The 6,930-nt window shown below is 34.8% G+C and overlaps 1 non-coding gene across 1 annotated transcript; it reads right to left on the reverse strand.

Annotated features, from left to right (window-relative positions):
• Positions 1–3,554: 3,554 nt before the first annotated feature.
• Trnaa-ugc (transfer RNA alanine (anticodon UGC)) lies at positions 3,555–3,626 on the reverse strand. Its single transcript has one exon. It is a non-coding gene; the product is annotated as a tRNA-Ala (tRNA).
• Between the last annotated feature and the right edge of the window lie 3,304 nt (positions 3,627–6,930).

Here is a 6,930-nt window from a genome sequence, read left to right on the forward strand (position 1 = left end):
GAATTCATTGTCACAGAAAATAGTATTTTGTGTGGTGGATAAAGTTATCCACACACACAAAACATATCTAACTTCTATATGAATGCGATCACACGAATCTAATAAACGTACCTGTAACAACTTAAAACAGAAAAAATGTCTATTAAAGGAAGAAAACTTGAAAATTCACGGAGCGATCATCAAACGTGTTTTCCATCTGATCTCATAACCGGAAGTCTCAAAGCGAACGCTCTACCGCTGAGCTACATCCCCGACTCATTTTCCCTTTAGAATCATCTCTGCGCTACATTCATATTTTCATAATCTTTATTTTATAATCAATTACAATTTTTTTTACAGCAATATTAGTTGTCTTAACATCGAATTCTGATCAAATTTGGGTTAGGATAAAAGTTAAGGTTAAGACTATTTAATCTCGCTTTCTTTTACGATATGGCGATTTTCAAAGCTTTTCTACAAAGCACCACCAAACGGTGCTCGACTCGAGCTTGATGTTGGACAAAAACAATGATCGGAAGGAAACAAATCGTACAGAGCGATAAAAATACTTCAGGTTAAACCCATAACCCATTCTGAAATAGGACCTTGTCTATCATACTATAGAAGAGAGTGGGTAATTAACTTCCAAATACTACCTTCCACCCATGACCCTAGATTTCCTGCTGCTATTGCCGTCTTTAAAGGCACGCGATAATACGTTATTATTTTTTTTCTCCTTAAATACGTTTCTATTCATCAAGCAATCATTGACGTTTCTGCGTTACGGGCTCTGAAACTTGTGAATTTCGCGAATTGTGCCTGCAGGGACAACGTTACGCTCAGGTGAAAACCGGTGAAAAGAGCTCCATATACCATGTGTGCGACTCGACGATACATCCATCTTTAATTACAGAACAGTACTCGATTCTAAAGTAATTTTTGTTTTAACATTAACTCGATCCAGCTTTAGGAGTCCTGTTCCATGGAATATTTAAACATTGTCTTCTTCACTCCACACTTGTCGCATACAAGTGACTCTCATTTTCGAAACATGTACACTATGCGGCACACACGTCAACGAAATATGAAAAATTGGAGAAATGAATATGTCAGTCATTATCTAACGTACGATCACTAAAATAATAATGATTGTATTACATCAAATAATAATTTCCAAAATTACGTTATACTGTACATTTGTATTACTCTGATGCATCTTATACAAGTATAACATTTTGAAGCAACCATATTTCGCTTTTGATGGGTGTGCCGCATAGTGTGCATGTTTCGACAATGAGAGTCGCTTGTATGTTATGATCGTGGAGTGAAGGAAACAGTGTCTGATTATTCCATGGATATTCGTAATATTGATCACATTTCTTGGCTAAGCAGCACCTATCAAGTAACTGCTATTTTCTCTTGCAAATTCGACATGAATTTGTCCACTTTCATTTTTATAATTCCTGAACTTTTGCCGATAAGCCATAGGGACTAATGGATAACCCTTTAAGATGTATTATTTCACCAGATGATAGGAAGCGCTTTTCTGTACTGTCAGGGAAGCACCGATGTCTCGGTCTTTGCTGAAAAGTGCAGTCTGTAATAATCGACTCAAATGTTCCGTTGGCTATTTCGAATTTTTCAGCAATTTTTTCAAAATGTCGAAAATATTTGTTTACTTCTTTCTCTTTAAAAGGGAAAACTAACCTAAAATTCATAGCAACATCACAACTTGAATTTGTACGTAAATTGGTGATGTGCTTTTCATTTGTCAGCTGCAATTCTCTTGATCTAAATGGAAATTCTCTTTCTTCTTTTCTTTTTTGCATTTGCATCTGTCTCTCTCTCTCCAATTTTTCTAATTGTTTTGATTCATCTCTCTCTCTCCACTTTAACCAGCAACACTTGTTTCTCTTCTTTCTGTAACTGCATTTGTTTCTCTCTCCCCTCTTTCTCCAACTGCAAATGCATTGGTTTTCTTCTTTCTATAACTTCATTTGTATTTCTCTCTCATCTTTCTCCAACTGCAACTGTATTCTCCTCTCATTCTCCTCTTTATCTAATTGTAGTCGTTTCTCCTCTTTCTGAAGTTCAAGCTTTCTTCTCTCTAATTCCATCTTGTATTTTAACTTAAATTCCTTTACATTCATGTTAAGTGCTGACACAGACCGTAGACATACTAACCAAAACCAAGGCACATTTATCCAAACCATTCTTTTCCACCAAATATTGGATCAAAATATTTTTTCTTTCAAGTTTCGTTAAAAGAGATTTTGCCTCAGAAAGATCATATTTTCTGGCAGGTTGAAGCAATTCATCTTGTTTCAAACAATCTAACTGCTCCAGGGTAGGATTTGAAATACATATCTCCACTTTTGATGACATTGTAAAAAGCATGCTGATTGTATTTAAGATTTCTAAAACGTGAAATAATACATGGGATTTAATAATTCTGAAACCAGGGAAATTTCAGTTTCAAAAACAAAGATTTCTGATATATTTTAGGAAAATTCATATCCCAATGACGAGCTGTCAGTTTCCTGTTACGAGTCCATGCTCTTAAAAAAAGAAAAGGAAAAGAGTGAAGACAACCAGCTTTGCAAAGTTTAACAAATAATTTTTTTCCCTGGAATGCAAAATAAAAAATGAGAAAGGTGTTTTACAAATTGAATCCAAAAGTTATCCAAGAATTAAAGACAAAAGTCATAGAAACAAAAAGTCCTCAATTAATCTCAGTGCAAGTCCCAAGGAAATTTAAAAGTGAAGGCAATGATGTATATGTCATGACCTGCTTTGTATTTCTTTGCCAACAGTCTCGTGTTGAATCACATAAATATAATTCCTGATGATAATTCTGTATCACTTCGAATGAATGTCTTTATCCAATAATTTTATCAGAGCTTTTTGGTATTTCCAGAGAAAAGAATTAATTGAATCCAAATATATGAATGCAAAAATAAGCCTAAACTGGCCGAAATATAAGAGAACTTCAAATGCCAGATGTTAAAGCACAACTGGTAAAATTCTGACAGTCACAAGATACCATAGTTGTCTGGTTACCCGCAGGACACAACGTAGTATATTCTAACAACAACCGTTACATAACGTACATCTCTTCATGACGGCTCCGAAATTCTTACACCATATCAATGTCGTTCTTTCCGCCCATTAGGAACAAAGACATAAATAATTTGGTCTGTATGTCATTACATTATTGACTTGCTTTGTGCTTTTGGGCTACAATATTAAAGCAGGTCACCATTAGGTCTTTCATTATTATTTCACATTTCTGAAAAGAAATTATCTCCGCGTGACGGCAAAAGCGTGCGATTTCAATTAAAATCATTTAAAAAAAACAAAATAACTTACTACGCTATCATGAGTACATGTCTTTAACATGTGTGTAGCTAATGAGCTAGTACCATCAAGAACCAGTCCTCAAATGAGGCAACTTTTCGGACTGTATCTTAACGAAAGAAATAAAATCAGAGTCAGCTAATGAATGTTGGGGTTGTTCAATGAACATTTGCTAGTAAAATGCATAAAAAAGATCTTAAAAACAAAATCAATTATCGTGGAGATGCCGAGTCTCGAACCCGGGGCCTTTCGCATGCAAAGCGAACGCTCTACCGCTGAGCTACATCCCCGACTCATTTTCCCTTTAGAATCATCCCTGCGCTACATTGATATTTTCATAATATTTGTTTTATAATCAATTACAATTTTTTTACAGCAATATTAGTTGTCTTAACATCGAATTCTGATCAAATTTGGGTTAGGATAAAAGTTAAGGTTAAGACTATTTAATCTCGCTTTCTTTTACGATATGGCGATTTTCAAAGCTTTTCTACAAAGCACCACCAAACGGTGCTCGACTCGAGTTTGATGTTGGACAAAAAACAATGATCGGAAGGAAACAAATCGTACAAAGCGATAAAAGTACTTCAGGTCAAACCCATTCCGAAATAGGACCTTGTCTATCATACTATAGAAGAGAGTGGGTAATTAACTTCCAAATACTACGTTCCACCCATGACCCTAGATTTCCTGCTGCTATTGCCGTCTATAAAGGCACACGATCTTACGCTATGATATTATGTTTCTCCTTAGATATGTTTCTATTCATCAAACCATCGTTGACGTTTCTGCGTTTCACCAAACTGAAGCTACGGGCTCTGAAACTTGTGAATTTCCCGACTTGTGCCTGCAGGGACAACGTTACGCTCAGGTGAAAACCGGTGAAAAGAGCTCCATATACCATGTGTGCGACTCGACGATACATCCTTCTTTAATTACAGAATAGTGCTCGATTCTAAAGTAAGTTTTTTTTTAACATTAACTCGATCCAACTTTAGGAGTCCTGTTCCATGGAATATTTAAACATTGTCTTCTTCACTCCACACTTGTCGCATACAAGTGACTCTCATTTTCGAAACATGTACACTATGCGGCACACACGTCAACGAAATATGAAAAATTGGAGAAATAAATATGTCAGTCATTATCTAACGTACGATCGCTAAAATAATAATGATTGCATTACATCAAATAATAATTTCAAGAAATACGTTAAACTACTTTTTATTACTCTGATGCATCCCATACAAGTATCACATTTTAAACCAATCATATTTCGCTTTTGACGTGTGTGCCGCATAGTGTACATGTTTCGACAATGAGTGACGCTTGTATGTTACGATCATGGAGTGAAGAAGACAATATCTGATTATTCCATGGATAATCATAATATTGATCAAATTTCTTGGCAAAGCAGCACCTATCAAGTAACTGCTATTTTCTCTTGCAAATTCGACATGAATTTGTCCACTTTCATTTTTATAATTCCTGAATGTTTGCCGATAAGCCATAGGGACTAATGGATAACCCTTTAAGATGTATTATTTCACCAGATGATAGGAAGCGCTTTTCTGTACTGTCAGGGAAGCACCGATTTCTCGGTCTTTGCTGAAAAGTGCAGTCTGTAATAATCGACTCAAATGTTCCGTTGGCCATTTAGAATTTTTGCAATTTTTTTCAACATGTGGAAATTATTTGTTTACTTCTTTCTCTTTAAAAGGGAAAACTAACTTAATATTCTTAGTAACATCAAAACTTGAATTTGTAAATAAGTTGGTGATGTGCTTTTCATTTGTCAACTCTAATTCTCTTGATCTAAATTGAAATTCTCTTTCTTCTTTTCTTTTTTGCATTTGCATTTGCATCTGTCTCTCCCTCTCCTCATTCACTAATTGCATTTGACTCATCTCTCTCTCTCTCCACATCCACCAACAACACTTGTTTCTCTTCTTTCTGTAATTGCATTTGTTTCTCTCTCCCCTCTTTCTCCAACTGCAAATGCATTGGTTTTCTTCTTTGTATAACTTCATTTGTATTTCTCTCTCATCTTTCTCCAATTGCAACTATATTCTCCTCTTTATCTAATTGCAGTTGCTTCTCTTTCTGAAGTTCAAGCTTTCTTCTCTCTAATTCCATCTTGTATTCTGACTTAAATTCCTTTACATTCATGTTAAGTGCTGACACAGACCGTAGACATACTAACCAAAACCAAGGCACATTTATCCAAACCATTCTTTTCCACCAAATATTGGATCAAAATATTTTTTCTTTCAAGATTCATTAAAAGAGATTTTGCCTCAGAAAGATCATATCTTCTGGCAGGTTGAAGCAATTCATTTTGTTTCAAACAATCTAACTGCTCCAGGGTAGGATTTGAAATACATATCTCCACTTTTGATGACATTGCAAAAAGCATGCTGATTGTATTTAAGATTTCTAAAACGTGAAATAATACATGGGATTTAATAATTCTGAAACCAGGGAAATTTCAGTTTCAAAAACAAAGATTTCTGATATATTTTAGGGCAATTCATATCCCAATGACGAGCTGTCAGTTTCCTGTTACGAGTCCATGCTCTTAAAAAAAGAAAAGGAAAAGAGTGAAGACAACCAGCTTTGCAAAGTTTAACAAATAATTTTTTTCCCTAGAATACAAAGTAAAAAATGAGAAAGGTGTTTTACAAATTGAATCCAAAAGTTATCCAAGAATTAAAGACAAAAGTCATAGAAACAAAAAGTCCTCAATTAATCTCAGTGCAAGTCCCAAGGAAATTTAAAAGTGAAGGCAATGATGTATATGTCATGACCTGCTTTGTATTTCTTTGCCAACAGTCTCGTGTTGAATCACATAAATATAATTCCTGATGATAATTCTGTATCACTTCGAATGAATGTCTTTATCCAATAATTTTATCAGAGCTTTTTGGTATTTCCAGAGAAAAGAATTAATTGAATCCAAATATATGAATGCAAAAATAAGCCTAAACTGGCCGAAATATAAGAGAACTTCAAATGCCAGATGTTAAAGCACAACTGGTAAAATTCTGACAGTCACAAGATACCATAGTTGTCTGGTTACCCGCAGGACACAACGTAGTATATTCTAACAACAACCGTTACATAACGTACATCTCTTCCTGACGGCTCCGAAATTCTTACACCATATCAATGTCGTTCTTTCCGCCCATTAGGAACAAAGACATAAATAATTTGGTCTGTATGTCATTACATTATTGACTTGCTTTGTGCTTTTGGGCTACAATATTAAAGCAGGTCACCATTAGGTCTTTCATTATTATTTCACATTTCTGAAAAGAAATTATCTCCGCGTGACAGCAAAAGCGTGCGATTTCAATTAAAATCATTTAAAAAAAACAAAATAACTTACTACGCTATCATGAGTACATGTCTTTAACATGTGTGTAGCTAATGAGCTAGTACCATCAAGAACCAGTCCTCAAATGAGGCAACTTTTCGGACTGTATCTTAACGAAAGAAATAAAATCAGAGTCAGCTAATGAATGTTGGGGTTGTTCAATGAACATTTGCTAGTAAAATGCATAAAAAAGATCTTAAAAACAAAATAAATTATCG

The sequence above is a fragment of the Sinohyriopsis cumingii genome, chromosome 19, assembly GCF_028554795.1.
Source record: "Sinohyriopsis cumingii isolate HCF-2022 chromosome 19, ASM2855479v2, whole genome shotgun sequence".
NCBI classification, from domain to species: Eukaryota; Metazoa; Mollusca; class Bivalvia; order Unionida; family Unionidae; genus Sinohyriopsis; species Sinohyriopsis cumingii.